Source organism: Saimiri boliviensis, chromosome 12 (assembly GCF_048565385.1).
Source record: "Saimiri boliviensis isolate mSaiBol1 chromosome 12, mSaiBol1.pri, whole genome shotgun sequence".
Taxonomy (NCBI): Eukaryota; Metazoa; Chordata; class Mammalia; order Primates; family Cebidae; genus Saimiri; species Saimiri boliviensis.
Window position 1 is genome coordinate 56,868,485 of NC_133460.1, and position 19,993 is coordinate 56,888,477.

The following is a 19,993-nucleotide window of genomic DNA, read 5'->3' on the forward strand; positions in this document are numbered from 1 at the left end:
ATCCCAGGAGGTTGATGTTGCAGTGTGCTATGATTGTACTACTGTAGTCTAATCTAGGGTGACAAAGCAAGACCTTGTTGTTACACACACACACACACACACACACACACACACACACACACAAAGCAAAAGCTGTAAGTGCTCTTCTAAAAGCATTGCATGTTGGAAAATTAGACTAGGAGGCCCTTTGACATCTTTTTAGACCATAAATTTCTGGGGAAGCCAGAAAAGAGCTGGGGTGGCAAAACTCGGAGCACAAGGAATGCCTCATAGCTGTGCTGGGGGGCCAAGGGTGTGGAGAATAAGCCAGGGACCAGGAAAAGGCTCGGCCTCCCATCCCCTACTACTGTCAGTCTCGAGGTGTGGCTGCCATTCTCTCACATACCCAGTACTCCTTGCTGGGATGTTGGGATCCCAGGGGTAAATGCCAAACCTAGCTTCATCTCTTCTTTAACCCGCTACAGTACTTTGCTTGTATTTTTCTGAGGGTACTCTTGTTGCCCGCCTCCCTTTAAAGATGCGTGTATTTAATCCTTCCAAAACCATGTGCCCTGATGCCAAGGGCAAGATCTTCCCTGCTTCTGCATCCAGGAGCTCTTAAGTCTCTACACATTGAAATACACATTCAACATACCCTTGGGGATTTGATCCAAATGAAAAGCAAAGAAACAGGCAACTCAGGGTGAGCTCTGAGCATGTGTTCAGGCTTACTGTAATGAATGAGACACTGTAAGTAGATCTACCCCTGCTGATCAGTTAAACTGCAGCTGAAAGCTGCAGATGATCAGAAGGGTGGGTGCCAGTTTATGTGGGGTTGAAGTTCATAATATTGAAAGAACCTCTTTAAAATATATCTCATATATATATATATATATGTAATTACAAATGTAAGATAAGGTCCAAAGCTTGGAGGTGGGCAGCCCTGAAGTTGAAATTTCAAGAACTTCAAGGGTAAATAGCCTGTGGTCTTTGCAAGTGGCTGGCAAAGGTGCCAAAGAAATGGGACTCACCCTTGACTGAGCCTTGAAGAATGGGCAGAATTTGGAAGGACCAAATAAAGAGGGCCATGTGGCAGGATGAACAAAGGCCAGAGGCCTGCTTGGAGAGCCTGTGAGCAACCCAGTCCAATCGGACAGAAACGTTGCAAAGCACCTGTGGAAAGAGGAAGGCCTGAAAGTCAGCTGAAGTCAGTTGCAGGGGCAGGGTGTGCCTTGAGTGTAGGCTGACACCTCTGAATCATATTTCACTAGTTAGGAGCCACGGATGTTTATTTTTTAAATGCAGTTCATTTACTTGAAGAAAACAATGTTTTAGGAAGATTAGCCCAGCTTTATTGTTCAAGGCAATGAAGAAGAAGACACTTAGAGAAGTCCAGGGCCTAAACTTATGTTGTTGACGAAACCCGGATTGCAGCTATGCAAATGAAAAGGAAATACCTAACTCAGTGGATTTTGGTGATTTTTAGGGACCAAGAAGAGAAGAATTCCAAGATGATTGAGGTTTCTGCTGAGTATTAAACTGTATCATTAAGAGATATGAGAAGGTTAAAGGGGAACAGATTTGAAGGAGAAAATAGAAGAGGAAGATTTTAGACATTTCAGACTAGAGATGATGGGAGAACGATGAATTCTGAGATGGCAACAGGAAATTGAGGGCTGGAGACTGATCTAATAATGAGAAGCACCCATTTATTCATTCACGCCATAGGAATTTGGTTGGCAACCTCCGGAAAAACCAGCCCTGTGTTGCATGTCAAAAGGGATATAAAAGATGAAGAGGTCCCTCCCTTCTGTGAATTAAATTTAGGACCACAAGACAGAAGAGATGGAGGTGAAATGAGTGAAGTGAGGCATGGTCTGTTGTGTACAAGAATGAGCCACCTCAATGTGGGGGAAAAAGTTGGCAGTGGCATCCATCGCCCATTGGTTTCCAGAGAGTATTAGACTCAGCTGACTCCCCATGTGCTAGCCCCATCCACTGTGTCCCTCCCCAAATGACAGGCTTGTCTGCAGAGAACAGTGTTGATAGAGGCTACAACTGTCCTCTGCTCCCTGAGTAAAATGAGTTGTTACGATAAATACGATGCCATTCATGAAATGGAGAGATAGTTGGGGGGAAATTCCTGGATCCTGGAGGAGGGAGAACTGTATCTGAACATGGAAGAGAAAGCTGACTTCCCAAAGGCAGCTACATTAAAATAGGGAGGATGTCTCCTGGGAGGTGAAGGAGATGTAACCCCATGGGGAAGCTCAACCGACTTTTCTCGTGCTGGTCCCTCTGTTGAGAATGGCTGAAGCCAAGAAGCCAGTGTCAGAAACTAAACAAAGGGAAACAGTAGGAGTCAAGGTGAGGGATAAGGGTACAGGGCTGAGGAGCGGAATGGACAACAACTCCACGATTTTCAAGTGAAGCTCAACAACCCCCAGCTTCTAACTTAATTGTTTACGTAGCAGTGAATTGCCTAGAGCTTGTAGGAAAACTATAGAGGTTTAGTTCATGCATGTTTCTTTAACTTCTATTGCCGAAGTGTGTTTCAATTTCCTTGCTTCATGATATCCTTTCTTAAACTTACATGAATATGTATAATACGTAAATTTTAATGTGACATACGTTAATTTTAGGCATGTCAGAGTAAAACAGCCATTATTAAGGGAAATCTGAACTCTGCAGGGTTTGATCTTCCTCTCAATAATTGGACATCAAACGGTGTGTCCCATCCTTTTAAGAAAAAACTGCCTGCGGTATATCCGCAAACCATACCTGGGAGATGGTAGCTGTTCCAAAGATGCTGTTTCTGAATCTACCTTAGTCTCAAACTCCTTGGCTGCCATTTTTTTTTCCTTGCTTTACTTACATGAATAAAGTGAAGACAGGGAGGACCAGAATAAAGAAAGAAGGAGCAATCAAATTAATTTTGCTGCTTATTCCTACTTGGCCACCAAGATACAATAGATGTTAAGGCTTCGAGTAGGATGAGGGTTTTTAATCGCCATCAGTGGTGACACCCCATATTAATGGACAGATGGCCCATGGGCCAAGAGAGCTGGTTGGTCAATGAAACAGGACTTCCTGTGCTCAGTGCTGAATCAGCTCACCAGCATCCAGCCTGAGATGACGGGGGAAGTCCAAGGGGCTTTGTCTGTCACTTGCAATGACCAGGATCAACCAAGCTAAGCTCCTTCTCCTGACTGCCGAAAAGTTCCCACCCCAAAGAATGTTACCTTCCCCGACGCATGATGGAAACTTGCTCAGACATTTGAAGCTATTCTCAATGAGAAACAAAGAAAAGGATGAGAAACAAACAACAACAACAAAATAGATACAAAGTGGGATCCTTCGGTTTATTAGAAACTATTTCCACAAACTGAGCCATCTGGAGACTTGAGTATCCTTACACTGCGTGTGTAGCTCTGGCAGATCCTACTATTTGACTCTCCTGGCTCAGATTCCTTTGTAAAAGTTCAGATGCTGCTGATGCTCATGAGGCTTCTCTTCAGGCACCAAGGTAGACAAGATAACCTGAATTTCTGCAACAAAATGCCTGGGAAACGTTGGGTACAACTTATAAAACATAATTTTAATGCACAGCTGAGCTCACAGGAGGGTAATGGAAACCCCCAGGAGTTGGAATGCCAAGGGGACAGACCTCTGGAGAACGAAGCCTAAGTGGCTGCTGGAGCCACCTGGAAGGTGGAAGGGTGTCGTAGGATGGGGCTGCTTTAAGAAACGTGGCTCTGAATGCCCACACAGGAAACAGTGACAGAAACCTTTGGCCTTGCCTACGGGTTGTTGGAACTAAGAAACCCCTCACACAGATACACAAATTTGGGACTCTCTAGGAGCAATGCAGCACCTTGGGAGACTGACACAGGAGGATTGCTTGAGGCTCAAGACCAGCCTGGGCAACATAGCAAAACCCTATCTTTACAAAAAACTTTTTTAAAAACTAGCCAGGCATGGTGTCACACACTACTTGCATAGTTCCAGCTACTTGAGAGGCTGAGGTGGGACGATTAATCAATATTTAGGACTCAACAGAGGTTTTGAAGTTTAAATTTAAATATATACTACCCTTATATTTTGGGAATTCAAAATATTGCCTCTAAACCTAAAGTATCTCTGGGTGACCTTGTATAAGCAAATCACAAATGTCTACAGGACCTATCCACAAGCCAGGCCTCACAGCGGTCCCACAGATAAAGCCCTGCTAAAGCTGAGTGCACAGTCCAAGAATTCATCCATTTAAACAATCTACCCCTCAGCCTACATTTTCTCCTCGCTCCTTGCAGCCACAAGTTACCCCACTCCGTGATACAAACTGCTCCTCTCATGCAGCAGAATTAGACCCAAAGAACTGCTGTTTCTTCCCCTACTGTATCCTATTCCTTGCCTCCTTGAGAGCAGCCACTAAGTTCCTTTGAGCTCCCATGCATTGCTTATACTGTACTTAAAATACACCCCGTGCTCCCACAAATAATACAGGCTGGTTTACAGCCTCAGGCGCACAGGCGATGGGAATGATACCCATGACAAAAGCCTGAGAGCCAGCTCATGTCAGAATCAAGACTAGGGCACAAGTCCTCGGGCTCCTGGCTCCAACTCTTTCCACTTCACTATTCTGCTTCTCTCCTTCTTGCCGTCAGCGTTGGCACTTGCAAGATGAGTTCCACTTCTCTAATAACTCCCAACCACGTTGGAGAGAAAGGATCTCAGAAGTCGGTTGAAACAACACAACGACAAAAGCTAATTCCCCAGACAGATGTTCTGCCAATGGGTAACTGGCATTTGATTGTGTATTAGAGCCACAGCTCTTGTAAGGGGCTGGGGAGGGGGTCTGTCGGGATTACCTTTCGAAGGGCCATTCAGAGGGGAAAAGCTACCTGTGCTCAAAATCAATGAGGATCTCCTGAATCACCAGGAAGCCGAAAAGCCCAGGGATAGGGAGGGCATGGTGAAGGATTGGGGGAGCGGGGGACAACGACATAAAGGACTCTGTTTTGCCAGGAGCCCATCACTAAACAAAGTGCACACTCCACACTCCCTGCAGAGGCCGCGCTGCCCTCTGCTGTTGAGAGTGAAGGTGATAGCCTACCCGGCTAGCAACAGCACCACTAGACGGCTGTCAGCATCTCGAGGGGGCAAGGCCCATGTCTGATTCAATAACCTGTATTCCGAGCACTCAGAAGAGAGCTTGGCACACTGTCAGTGCTCCCTCAAGAAGTGAAATGGACGCTGCAGACCAGGGAAGCCCAGATGGGTCGGTCCAGAGGCAAGGGAGTGACACCCGCTCCCTGATGCAGTATTTCCCGTATACCACAGCTCTGCAAGTCCACATTCAACTCAGGCGGGGGTGGGGAGGGGACAAGAGACCTGAGATGGGGCCCCTCTGAGTGATCCTCCCATAGCCCAAAGCGCTGGCAGCCCCTAGGAGACCCTGGAATGGACTCGCTGACAGCAGCCACCTACCTGACGGCTCACACGTCCCTGCCTTTCGGCTTATGTTTCCCCCCTGCTCTTTCCTGCTAAAGTGGCCCCTGCACAGGGTCATGCAGCTTCCCTCCCGAGACTGATCCACCGAGGTTTCCATGTGTAGTCATGGGCTTTGCCATGACTGAGCCGAGGACGCCTTCTTCCCTTTGAGACCCCAAAGAGAAAGCCCACAGGAGCTGAAGGGCAGCTGGGCAGTGCTGCCAACGTGCGGACGGCAGAGGCCCGGTCCTGGCTGGTGCCTGCTGCCCTAGCCGGGGAGGTCACCACAAACCCGTCTCTTCTGCAGTTATTCTGCTTTGCCTGCTGCTGAGTCTCTGAGGTGACGCTCCTCCTGTCGTTGGCTCAGCCCTCCAACCCAGACCGCACACTGTGGTCTGTCAAAGCAATGTCTCCTGATAAGCTGGCCAGAAACAGAAGGGAAGAGAGTAGGGAGGAGAGGGGTGGAGGTGACAGCAGAACTTGTTCCAGATTCTCTATATTCTTCTGTGTTGTTTGAACACAATAAGCATATACTATCTCTGTGATTTAAATTCAAATGTCAATGAAAAAAGTCAAAGCTCAGGCCATACTGCTGTGAGTTCAGAGAGGTTTGACTTAAAGCATAACACGGGGCAGGAAGAATTTTTTGCTGGTCAGTATAACCAGGGCAGAGAAAGGTTTTTATTTCTTAAAAATGTTTTCTACATCTTAAAAAAAAAAAAAAAAAAAAAAGCCAGGAGTCAAAACTAGACCCTCCTAGGGTCCAATGGACCTAGCTAGCAGAACCAGGGTCCCAGCACTTGTGCCAGGAGGTGCTGGGGAGAGGCAGGGGAGCCGCGGGTGCTGCTGCCATGCTCCCCAGCCGAGTACAGGGCCCAGGAGGAAGGCCCGGGCCCAGTCGGGGTGCAGCAGCTGCAGACACACCCTGCTCTTTGTGGTCAGGCCGCACTCTGAGACCCAGCTCAGCCTCTGAACAACTTTCCCTGGGAGCCAAACTCAACCTATCCCAGTCCTGACCAAGAGATGTCACCATCATCACACAGAGGGCAAGCTGCCCCGACCCAGGAGGCAACCGGAAGCAGCTTTGCTCCCCTAGAAGCAGACTCCACGAGAGGCTCACTGCCCTCCTAGGGGGTCTCCATGTGTTCCCTTCCCCCATCCCAAGGGAAGAGCTCCAAGCCTTGTCTTTACAGAAGGGAACACTGAGACCTAGAGAACCGGGGTGACCCTGGACAGGTCACAGAGACACAGCCAGAACGCTTTTAACACCAACCCCTTTGAAAAAGACATTTCTGGCACCTAGAAGAGATTTCTGTGCTCAGAGCCATAACTTTACTCTTCATACAAGAAAGAAATTTCTGTTTACTCAGTATACGCACCCAAAGTGAGGTCAGAATTCCCTCTGATTTCACACCAGTAGTTTCTTAAGGAAGCCAGGCCACGAGTTGTCATTCTGAGGCTCTCAAAAAGGCTGTCCCAGGTAGAAACACACCAACGCTTTTTGCTGATATTTCTCCTGCTTTCAAGTAGCTTCATTAATAAACGAAAATTAAGTAGGACTTTATTAAAAAGAGCTCTTGGTTGTGATGGTTAAGAAGGAGGTGCTGGAGCTGAAGTGAGGCGCCGCTCCCGCCGGCTTAGCCTGGCCTCCTTCGGCTCCGGCGCTCGGGTCGCGGGGCCCGGGTTCCTCAGCACACCCCGCTCCAGCCGCCCCCAGATCCTGTCCCCAGAGCTTCGGAAGCCCCGGCGCCAGCCTGGGCCCTCAGCGGGAGGATGACGGAGCTGCAGTCGGCACTGCTACTGCGAAGACAGCTGGCAGAACTCGAGAAAAATTCAGTAAAGGCTTTTCTGCAGGTGTAATAGATGACAATAATCGCTACTGATGGGAAGTCCTTGTTAATTGGCCCTCCAGATACACTGTATGAAGGTGGTGTTTTTAAGGCTCATCTCACTTTCCCAAAAGATTCTCCCCTCCGGCCTCCTAAAATGAAATTCATTACAGAAATCTGGCACCCAAATGTTGATAAAAATGGTGATGTGTGCATTTCTATTCTTCATGAGCCTGGGGAAGATAAGGATGGTTATGAAAAGCCAGAAGAACGCTGGCTCCCTAGGCACACTGTGGAAACCATCGTGATTAGTGGCATTTCTATGCTGGCAGATCCTAGTGGAGACTCACCTGCTAATGCTGATGCTGCAAAAGAATGGAGGAAAGATACAAATGTAGAATTTAAAAGAAAAGTTGCCCACTGTGTAAGAAAAAGCCAAGAGACTGCTTTGGAGTGACATTTATTTAGCAGCTAGTAACTTCACTTATTTCAGGGTCTCCAACTGAGAAACATGGCACTGTTTTTCCTGCACTCTACCCACCTATTGCTGGACTTCTGTTGTACAAGTTGGCAAACATTGGCTGGAACTGGGCAGCAATAAAACATGCCAGTTATCAGTACTGACAACTCACAGATGATTACGCATTTTGAATTCTAATGAACTGTTTTAACCCTCAGGAAGAATTGTAAAGACCTGCATGTAGCACACCATGATCCGGGTAATATATATATATATATACTGTTCATGCACATCCACAGATACACCTTGTACCAAATAATGCTTTCTTGTAGTAGAATAAGAATCGTGTACATTCTAAAAGATTTTAGCAGGTTTTCTTTCCTATTCATTGTTTCTTATCAGTTTAAAAGGACTCCTTTAAGCATGTCAGATGAAAATCAATCAAGATTAAAAGTTTCCATTTAATTTCCCTTAAACCACTGAGGCTTAACTCTTTTCACTTACTAAACTTTTGTATCTTCTTTGTTTTGACACACTCCCCTTTGCTTTTATCTCTTCTGTCTACCAGAATGTTCTCAAATCATTTAGTTCAAATACTGAAATACTTAATGAGCAATTACTTGATTTTTTAATGATGACTTTGAAGGCGTCATCACTAGGTGCTTTGTCCTTCTGGTTGCACCCACCTCTTGGATTGAATATAGCAATAACATTTAATGGCTGTTACGAGCTCTTGATCCCAGTCATTACCCCCGAGAACTAAAAACAGATGGTTCTTAATTCAGCTTACTAGAAATTTCCCCAAACAATAGCAAATCTGACTCCCCCCGCCCATTCAGTTGCCTAGTATTAAGGTTGGATAAATGAAGCATGCACAGCTACAGGCTTCCTACTTCACCTCTGGGTTTGCTGTTCCAAATGCTATTTACTCTCATACCCTTCTCTTTAGTCCTTCACCTTCCTTCGCCTCTGTTCTTTACTGCAGATTTTTCCCACCTATTGTACAAAGAAATTGCGATGTATATTTTCATGTAATTTGATTTTGGAATTCTGTCACCTTATGTAGTGAGTTCTTCAAAAATATAATTTTTTTCAATAATTGTCAAGTTGTTGGCTTTTATTGTATTGAATGAAGGCTATAATACTGAATGCCAGAGAAGTGGTTTAGAAAACTCTCAGGTTGATTCCTTATGCAAACAAACTTAATACATGAAAATCACATGGCCGTGGCAGTATATGTATTTGGTTCTATCTAGATTCTTCTGTGAATCTAAGAGCATTACAGGGGTAAATGCTCTGCTATTTGACATATAGATCCTGTCACTAACCATAGTACACTTGGATTTGATTAATGTTTGAGCTGAACTATATTTCATATCATACAGTTTTCTAAAACAGCTTCAGTGAGTGGTAAAATGAACATGTGCAGTGTTAAAGGCAGGCCCTGGGCTCCTTAATGTTTGTTGTGAGGTTGTGTGTGGGAAGTAGTCCTCGGCTTCTAAGGGGGGTTAGAACTTGAGACAGTAGCAAATGGGGCATGTGTTTGTGAGAATCAGTGAGAATTCGTGCACCTCTGCTCTGTGCGGTTTGGGGAAATGCTTTGGCAGAAGACTGAAAGAACTCCTACCAATAGCTCAGACCTCTACAAACGCTGTATGTCCTTTTTTAAGCAGAAATAAAATGGTTGAGGATGTAGTCACAGTAGAGAGTGATTTTTTTCTAAATCTCTGTCTGTTCTCTACTCTGAAGCATTGTAAAAACCTGTAAACATTATACAAACCTTATAAAACTTGTAAATGTGTTGCGACTCGAAATTGATTCATTGGAACCCAGTTTTCTTTAAGAACTTCGTGACTTGGTCTGTTTTTCAAAGACTCTGTAAAAATTGTTGCCCCAAAATATCAGCACTGCATACCCCCATGGGACCTGGAATGCAATCCCTTTTACTTTTTTTTTTTTTTTTTTTAAACTGGGTCTCTGTCACTCAGGCTGGAATGCAGCAAGAATGATCATAGCTAACTACAGCTTTGACCTACTGGGCTCAAGTGATCCTCCTGCCTCAGCCTCCTGTGTAGCTAGGACTACAGGTGTGTGCTACTGCGCCTGGCTAATTAAAAAAAAAAATTTTTTTAAGAGATGGGATCCCTCCCTTTTTACTCCTAAGTCAGAAATTGTTCACATGGTGGTTGCTTTTGGCAAAATGGAGTTCGAATTTTGCTCTCCTATTGCTGTAATTCTGCTAGCAATCTATTGAGGTGAAACTTGGGATTTGACTCTTCAGCAAGCAGCAAATGACCTAGTAACTCAGGGACAACTATTTTTGAACTTTAAGTGCCACTTTAATGCAGTTCCTTTGATCAAACCATGGAATTTTTTTTAGGGCTAGCTCTAGGGGAGTGGAAGTGGGAGCCAGAAATGAGTGTGTCTCTCTTCACATGCTTTTCCACCTGGTGCCCCGACTGTGCCACACTGAAACACAGGCCCACGTAGATGTTACAACTTCCCTTCCTCTGTCAGAGATGTCATCTGTGCCTTCCTCAGTGTTCATCTGATAATGTAAATTTAAATGCTTCTATGTTTGATATGAAACCCACACTCAGACGACACTGCACCAGGGGGCTTTTCCTCCACCAGCACCTCATCATCAGTGTGAAGTGATTTTTCTCTGCTTTAGGAAAAGGATTTTTCCCCCAAAACTTGTGCCAACATCTCCCTAGATCTTACAGATTGTAGAACTGTTGGCCATTTCCTAAATTTATTCCAAATTCTTGTAGAGGCATATAGATTTCAGTCTGTGCTTGTATGGGATAGATGATCTCGGTGGCTTTTTGGCCTCTGGAGTTTAAAATCCTTGTCATTATAAGGTAATGTTTGTGAGGTTATTCCACTAGTACTGTGATCATGTGGGTGTCATCATCTCTTTAACGGCCTTCACTCTCAGTTGTGAAATTTAATTTTATATGTTCACTCACCCTCTACAAAAATCTGCCCGCTTTGGGCTGTGGTGCCTGTGTATCTTTGCCCTTCTGGTCTCCAGTTGGTGGAATTACCTTTTTTGTACTGCCACTTCTCAGCATCTTTGAAATCTGACATAATGGTGCTTCATTCCAGTTTTTTTTAGTTCTGTAATTTGTTGATTTGTATTTAACTATGTGAGTTCTGTTGTGATGTTTACTGTATTGTAAAGCACCTCATTCATGTGATGGATGCTCTAAAATCAATAAATGATGACAGGAAAAAAAGAAGAAGGTGCTGATTGGCTATTCTAGGTGGAATCCTCAGCGTCCTCCCAGCAGAAGCTGTCTTCATGGATCCAGTCATACATTCCCAGGAGCCAAAGGAGAGAAAGAACTTGAACTCTGCCTTCTCCTGGGTTCCCTTCCCAGGAAGTAATCCTGCCCTGGGGCAGGGAGCGGCTGGGGGAAGCAAGACTGCTGGGCAAAAAGAGTAGGGGAAGGACCTCACATCCAGGATGAGGGGCTATCTACCTTGAAAGAGCCAGCAAGGAACACGTGGGGCAGAAGCCCAAAGGCCCTTTGTGACGTCCCCAGATTAGTTCCATGTGTAGGTGGAGCTCCAACCTGAAAACCCAGCAAGCAATTGGACTGGAGCCAATTCATGGACCAGCCTCATCTGGCCTGGGGTCTGCTTGCACCACGGAATGCACGCAGTGGAAGGGAAGCTGTCCTCCATAATGAACAGAAATACTGACACCTCCTGGAATGTCTTTCTTTGGGCCTGCTTCTGATGACTGTCTAGATACTTGAAGCCAGTGACACTGTCCATCTAAAATGTCTCTGGATTCACCATCAGGGTTTGCTGCAGGCTGAGCTTTGTAACTTGGCCTGTGATCTGTCCTCCAAAGGACAGCCTCAGGTATGAAGGGAAGCTGATCGCATTTCCTATCTCTGTGTGAGAGGAGGACCCGCTTTTTGAGGTCAGGGTGATAATGCATTTTCTATTTCATTTAAATAGACTCTTGCCATCTTTCCAGATTAGTAGCAGCCCCAGTGTCTCTTCTGGGAACACCCTAGTCCCCTTGAGTTGTCCCAAGAATCGCTAGCGGTGGCTCAGTCCTGTTTCTGCTGGGGAAAGATCAAACCCCTCCATTCCCTAGGTGAGTTAACCAGCCGAAGTTGTTTGCTTCCACTGCTTCTGCTGCTTCCATAGGGTGTTGCTGCTGACCCACTGATCCCAAATGGAGACAGACATTCTTGTCCACAAATAGGATGGTGTTCTTGATGGTTCAGATCCCAACTGAGGTCGTGGATGCACACTGAGCTACTCGAATCTCGTCTTTTAGGCTCATCTATGGGGCCAGCCAGAGCCCCGCCACCACGTTTTCTCCCTGGATCACCTTTCTTTGCAGGGGCCCTCGCCTGTAAAAGCCTAAGAACAAATCCAGAGGAAGCTGGCCTGGCGGAATGCACACAGAACCACCTGTCTCCTGGGAGCTTGGAGTTTTCATTTTGTCTAAGCTTGCAGGGCCAGGCTGCCCACTCATCTTGCGGAGGGACACAGCTAAGAGGGACTTCTCTGGAGGGTCTCCTCCAGGCAAAGATCCTGGTTTGGGCTCCCATCTATACACAGAAGTAGCATGACCCTGCAGCTTTGTTTACAAAACATTTGAAAAATGCACCCAGGCCACTAGCAACCTGCCTTTGTATATTTCTAGCAATCATTCCTGGTTGAATTAAAAAAAAAAAAAATTCTTGAAAATAAAAAAAAGATGTTTAAAAAGTCTACATCTCTCACAGTCAACGGTACCCACTTTGGAAATGGGTCACCTCCCCTTCCTAACTGCCCTGGGGGATGAGGGTAAGGGATGATACAGCCCCTTGTGAGATGACATTTAAGTATTTGTGTCATTGTCCTAACAGAACAGATGCCTGTCTGCAGGACACGCATGCATGCGTTCAGTGTGGTTCATGCACACACCCTTTCTGGCTCTTCCGTAAAGGCTGCTGCAACCCTGCCAGCCTGCTGGCATGGCATTGGCCAGGCTGGCTCTCTCAGGCTTCTAGTCATGGCATTAGCCAGTCAGCACAGACACAGCCCCAAGGGTCCACATGCCCTCTAGGCAGACATAAGGTGGCTGGACAGGCAGCTGCCCCTGCACTAAGGACTGTTAGTCCAACTGCACCGTTTTGTAAACCACTCCTGACACCACCATCCCCGCTCCTCCTGCCCCCATTTCACAGATCTTGATCAGAGTAAAATGTTCCATGGGGGTTTGGACCATGAGAAACAGCCTGCCCGACTTTCTTACGTTTTGCTGTAAAGAACTACAGAGAACATCACATTCATCCCGAACATGGGCCAAACCATCTCATCGTGGGAACATGTTAACATTTTCCCAGGCAACATGCCCCCAGACCCCTCCCGCCCTGGGCTATAATTGCTCCAGCCTGTAAGCAGCGGTGAGCACTTAAGCATTAAGTATGTCCCTCACCTCTGCAGATCTTATGCTGAACATAGAACCTGCATTGCTGTAGAGCTACCAACTCCTTCTCTTTCTTTAACCGTGGCCTTCCCTTTTAAAAACCTAACAAGGATGTCTCACACCTAAACCTTAGAAACCATGACCTTCACTGAAACTGGCTGAGTTTAAGGAGAGGCTCTTAGTCACGGTCAGTTTCCCCTCTCCTCTGGCTCCCACCTCCCTTAACCATGCTGTGTCCCTTGCGGGATGAGCACACCTGGCTGCTTCTCCAGACACTAGTCCCCTCCCATTTCCAGCTCTGGGCTGGGCTGGCCACCTCCTCGACCATTCTGAATGCCTCTTTCACTGCTTCTTTAAGAATAGACTAATATAATGCTTTTAACAGTGGAAAGACTATTAAAAAATGAAGTTATCCATACTCAAAAAGTGACTATTTTCCCCAAGTACTGTGTGTTGCCATAAAAAAAACAGTGAGGCATGATCTACTATAGAAAAATCTCCATGGCATTGGGTAGGGAAAAAATGTAGTAGGTGGATTATAATTATGTTTAGGAAAAAATATAAAAGGGCAACAGAAGACTATTTTTTGCTCGTATTGACATTAAACTGCAACAGTCGTTACTAAGTAGAATTTAAGACAGAGCACAACAGACTCCTCTCTGAGCGTGATTATAAAAAGGACAAACATAGACTAGTCTGTTTTCCTGTCATGAAAATGCATGTACTCACCTCTCAGATCTAAAACTACATTTCACCATACTGCATCCTCTATACAATTTTTCACTGAACCATTTCAGAGGACATTACCTTAGATACTGCATCTTTAAACGTTGAGTTTGCATTGCCTCCACATATTCCCCTACACAATGCCATCAGCACCCTAACACAGTAAGTGATTCCCCAATACCATATCATTGAGTCCATATGAAATCTCCGTTGTTTCCCAAATGTTGTTGCTGATCACCACACAGCAAGTCAATCACTGTGGCAACAAAATAGCCAGGGAAGAAGATTTTATTTGGGTGGTATCAGCCTCAAATATGTCCCTTCCCAGCAACTCAAGGGTTTACATAGTGGAAAGAGAAAACAGGAGGGGCCAGGCCAAGGAGTTGGTTGATAGACAGTAGGCAGTAGCATAAGGGGGTCCAGCATCTCATTGTAACCACTGACGTTTTCAGAAAATGGGAAGGAGGCAGGAGTAAGAAGTTGGTCAACAAGCAACAGGTGCACCTCATTGTCCAGTGGCAGTAATCTGGAAAGCCTCAGTTCCCAGTACCATTTAGGAGGCCTGACGGATGGTTGGTTTCCCAAGAAAGGAACTCAGATAAGACAAATATAAGTTTTTCAAACTTCAGGGGTTTGTTGTTGTTGTTTGAGACAACAGTTTCACTCTTTCACCCAGGCTGGAGTGAAGTGGCACTATCTTGGCTCGCTGCAACCTCCACCTCCCAAGTTCAAGCAATTCTCCTGCCTTAGTCTCCCAAGTAGCTGGGATTATAGGTGCCCACCACCAAGCCTGGCTGATTTTTGTAATTTTAGTAGAGAGACGGGGTTTCACCATGTTGGCCAGACTGCTCTTGAACTCCTGACCTCAGGTCATCCACTCGCCTCAGCCTTCCAAAGTGCTAGGATTATAGACGTGAGCCACCACAGCCAGCCCAAGCTTCAGTTTTATGAGAAAACTGGGCCAGTTTCAATGTTTATTTTAACTGGTTATTCAAGTCTCTTAATGTTTTTTAAATCTAAAACAGTCCTCCCACCAGCCCTCCTTCCCTGGACCCTTTTAAATCCATAGCGTTAAAGAGACCAAGTCATTGTCTTATAGAATATCCCTGATTCTAGATTTGCCTGATTGTGTCTTCATTCTCTAAACTTGCTATAAAGCAGCAGTTGGATTTAAAGGCTTGGTAAGACCTAGGTGGAGGATTTTTGGCACCAACGCATCCCAGTTGATGCTGTGTACTTACTCCATGTTGTAACTCATCATCATATCTGGTGGTGTCATTATGGGATCTACTAGAATATAGAGACAATGGCCAGATCATACATAAAAATAGAACTCCGACCCACATGCAGCAACCAGTCTAGGAAGCCAAACAACTCCTGTAGCCTTTGGTCCCAAATGGCCAGGACTTGATCAATGCCTGCCAGCTTCCCTAAGTCTTGCCTCTGCTTTGAAAATCCTTTGGTAAGACCAACCAGAAAAGCCAAATGTGCTTCCCTCACCAATCAGATAGGATACTGTGCTTCTAGTTAGCTCACCCACAGCCTCCAGATGTGGAAAGCCTTTGATCAGGGCTCACCTGAAGCCTCCCCTTTTCCCACCATAAAGCTTTCTTACTCCCCTGACTGCCTTTAAGTGTCTGCAAGGGCAAGTGACTGTGGCTGACTCTCTGGCTGTATACCAAACTGAGAATCAGTAGCTTTTGCTTGTTCTCATTTGGGTGGTCTACAGTTATTACTGAAGTGAAGTGTGATCACAGTGAAGGTAGTAATAGACCCCTTACACTGCCAGTGGCAATGGACCCAGATGTTTTACTTCATGCCCTTCTTAAACTGCTTAGATGTTTTCCATGTGCCTATATTCATATTTACAATTAAAGCATGATTTAGACTTTCGCTTAGAATTTATCTTAAATAAATGCATAGAATATGCAATTTTAAGTCAAGTTTTGCATATTTGGCTCAATATATCAAAATAATGTTCTGTGGTTTTAAAATGACAAGGTTTGTTCCTTTTTATTAGACATGTAGTTAATTACACTGATCTCATAAAAAGTAAGTTTAACTTGAATAAAAGAATGCCACAATGAAATACTGACCATTAAAAAAAATGAAGGACCTTAACCCTGGGAGAACAGATAAAAGCACATGAAAGTCACCCGGTTTGATGTCTGACACATAGTGGGTGTTCTGCAAATATCAGAGCCCCTTCCCATGGTGCTGCACACTGCACAAGATGGCAGGGTTCCACCCCTTTTATCTTTCTGGTCCCATCCAGTCATCACCCACAGTGGATCCCGAAGGCAGCATCTCCACCCACGGTGCTAGAGGACCACTGACTCCTCCTAGTCCTCAGGGGAAACCTCCCTGCCATCTTCTTCTTGGTGGTGGCCAACATACATTCCTTTCTTCACTTCCCAGGACGTTTGAAGTACTTGGTGCCCCTCCCTCCAAACTCCTCCCTTCCCTTCAGGTCTCAAGGTCTCATTCAACAATTCAGGCTCAAAATAGGACAGAAGCCACAAGGGGGTGAGCCCAGAAAGGCACTCTTCCTTGTCCAGTTTCGGAAGAAAACCTCTATCTTCTCTAACCCCGGGATACACAGTGGCTGTTCTACACTCAGGAATCACTACATGTGATTCCCAGGGCAGGAGGCTGCAACTCTCCTGCTAAGAGCTCCCCTACCCCCACCCCATCCACACACACCCGTGTCCCATCTTCTCTGGCCTTCTCGAGGGCTGGCTAGCATTCTGGTAGCACCTTAGCCAGGGAAGCAAGCTTCCCAGGACATGCTTCGCTTCAAGTCCTTGCCCTACTGACTCGGACTTGTGTTCACCTGCCTCTGGTCTCCTCGCCTGGCAGCTTTGCATTTTCAGATTCAGCTTCTCCAATGAGTCCATTTGCCACCACAGCAGTGATTGCAATAGAGTGACGGCACGTGTTTTCTGTATTATGTGGGAAAAATGTAAGATACAGAACATTTATGTATGCATTTTCTGGATGAGGAGGGAACAGGAATTCACATTTGATTTAGCTGGCATCTGCAGAAAGCAGAAGTAGGGATTAAGAAATGGATAAAAACAGTGTTACTTTTTGGGATGAAGAGTGGCATGAAACTGAGATCTCAGTGTATCTATTTTTATATCCCTTCTATTTGAGGGGGGAAAAAAGTACACCCCAGGAAGGTCTGATCACCAAATCCTTCCAGAGATCAGTCTTCCAAGCCAAAGAGGCTTTCAGTCCCACCCACTGAAATCATCCAGTCCTTTATTCACCTGTGTCAACCCTGAACAGAGGTGTGGCCTGCGATATCCTTCATGCAATCAAGAAGTGGGCCTCCACCTGGTCCTGGGGGAATCATCTGAAGCCCGCAGCCTTAGCAGAGGAATGTTTTCTGCCAGCAATTCCCACAGATGGGCTGGGTCCCCCAAGTGGGCATGTGCACATTGCCCAGTGTGGGCCTCTGTTTTTCATCCCTGAATCTATCCCCCACAGAATGGTTCAGTTGCCACGCCTACCTATCTAATAAGCTTGAGCGCACTGTTCCCCTAGGGGATGTCCCCATGTTGGAGCCCATGTGCTTGACCATGCAGGTAATTATAGTTCCTGCTCTGCTTTCCAGAGCTTTGAGCCCAGCACATGATGTTAGGCATTTGTTGTTCCCCAAACTGGCTGCTGTGGAATGACTAGGAAACCTCTTGGATGAGAGTTTAAACCCCGTAGGATGCCAGGTAGCACCTGGGCACAGGTCAAACCTTCCAAGAGCATTTTAAACCTCTTTCAGTGCAGGCAGGAACGGCTGGCTCTCTGCTGCTGCTGCTTGCAGGGATTACAACTGTCCCATCCATACCTTGGTCTGTGGTGGCTGTTGTTACCTGGGCATGTGTGGCCACCACCTTGACTGCTCAGCTAGTTCCTTCCCTGGGCTCTAGACTGATGTCCTAATGATGTCCATTATGACAGATCAGCCCGAGGCCACACACTGACCCAACCAATCAACAGGTGGGTCAGAGCTGCGATTAAGAGACTAAGTCAGTCAATTCCCAATTGTGAATAGACAGTATGAAGGCTTTAAACCTCTCTGAACCTGATGGGCATTGGCAATGATCTTCTGCAGATCCAACTACGGCACAGAAGAGCGTATCATCAGGAACACGTTTGGGTATTGACGCAACTTCATTTGCAGTCAGCTTGTCATCCTGAACTCCCTTCCCAAGCAGCATGGATATTGCACTGGATTTTGCTGACCAGGGAGTTGGGTTATAAGTGGTAACTCTTGGCCTCTTGTTAATACTAGCAACATTGACAGTACCATATAATCCATCTATGACACCGCACAGGGAAATCAAGTCCAGTGTTACAGGACAGGAGAACTGACTCCAGCCAGGATCAAGCATTGCTTTGGCATTGCTCCCCCATACCTGGGCCTTTCTTCTCCAATTGTTGGGGTAACTGGAGTGAGGAGCCTGAGGGGACCCAACGATGTTCTCCCGGGAGAATTCCCTCCCATGGTCTGCTCCATTTGTAGACATTTTGATTGGTTCTATTTCTAAGGACCAATTATCTGTGCTTTAACCTGAAATAAGGAACCTGCCTTCTGATCTTCAAGAATACATGGACACGCACCTTTCAGATTCAACTCTGAGATTTTGGGTTTTAAACGAACAATTGTGTTAATCACAAATGAAGGTTCCCTCAAGCAGCAGCCTCCTGGAATCACCTGCTGAGTCCAAATCTTGTACCCCTTAAAAATACTTACTTAGTATTTACAAGTAATAAGTATTTAGGGTGTTATGAAAAATGCAATTTGAAAAAGTACATTGTTTTTTAAGAACAAGAGGAACTGTTTAGACATTATACAGTGTATTAACAAAAGTACTGAATATATCTCAAACACAAAAATGTAAAAACCAGTTACCAAATCTCAAGAAAAACTTAAACTTGTAAAATGCAAAGGTTAAAAGTATTTCATCTTCATTCTATTGTTGGCAGATAACCTTAATAAAAATGAGCTGCTATTTCCAGCAAAATGGCACGTAATTTTAGACGTATCACTTTTTATTTCTATGGAAAAGCAACACCGGTGTGTATTGTTGCTGAAGGTGAGGCAGCTTTTTGATTTTGTTCTGTTCGACTCTGTGTTCTGAGACGCGTATTAGACACCGGCCACACACCCCAGATATGCTCAGGACACAGCCTGGCCCCACAGAGCACGCCTGTCTGCAGGTGGGCACCTAAGGCCCTGCCGTTCCCACTTCTTATCGTCACATTTACTTAGTTCTCAGAACCTCTGCGCATCTTTAAATGACTTAAGTGAGAGTAGATTAAAGTAGCTTAGACGTTCCTAAGCTTCCTCAGAGCACGTAGCATCTGTAACAGCAATTCAGAAAAAGGACAAAACTTATTTTACTCTTAATGGTACACAGCACAGGAAAACAGCTTAGGCAGTTTACTGTAACTGATGGCCCTGATGTCCTTATCTATAAACGATAAACTCCCCACAGAAGCTTCTGTAAGTCTAATGTTAAATAAGTCTGTAAACACAAATAACAGCAACAAGAAGAACGTACTCCAAATGCCCAGTTATAGGAAACTGGTAAAGAAATTTACCCACTGTGATGGTTGTGTGTGTGTGTGTGTGTGTGTGTGTGTGTGTGTGTGTATGTCAACTTGGCTCAGTGACAGTCCCTAGTTATTCAAGCTAGGTGCTGCTGTGAAGGTATTTTGCAGATGCGATGGATATTAAGAAAGTATCCTAAAGATCTGGTGAGCCCGACTCAATCAGTTGAAAAGCATTAAAAGCAGAAGCCTAAAAAGGCCTTAAAAGCTGAAGCTTCCCTGAAAAAACAAATTGCATCCATGGGCAGTGGTATCTGCTGTACCTGTGCCTGTGGAGCTCCATTCTGCTCATTCTCTTCCTTTTATGACTGCCCGGAGACAACAGTTGTGGAATGTGCCCATGACCTCACTGATTCTGGACTTGCTTAGCAGCACGTGCAATCTTTTAAGCCAATTCCTTTAACAAATTTGCATATATATATATATATATAAACACTGGTTCTTCATCTC

General features: G+C 45.4%; 1 pseudogene; it reads left to right on the top strand.

The window, feature by feature from the left end:
- The first annotated feature begins 7,209 nt into the window (after window positions 1-7,209).
- Window positions 7,210-7,899, top strand: LOC101029103 (ubiquitin-conjugating enzyme E2 G1 pseudogene; annotated as a pseudogene).
- Window positions 7,900-19,993: the final 12,094 nt, after the last annotated feature.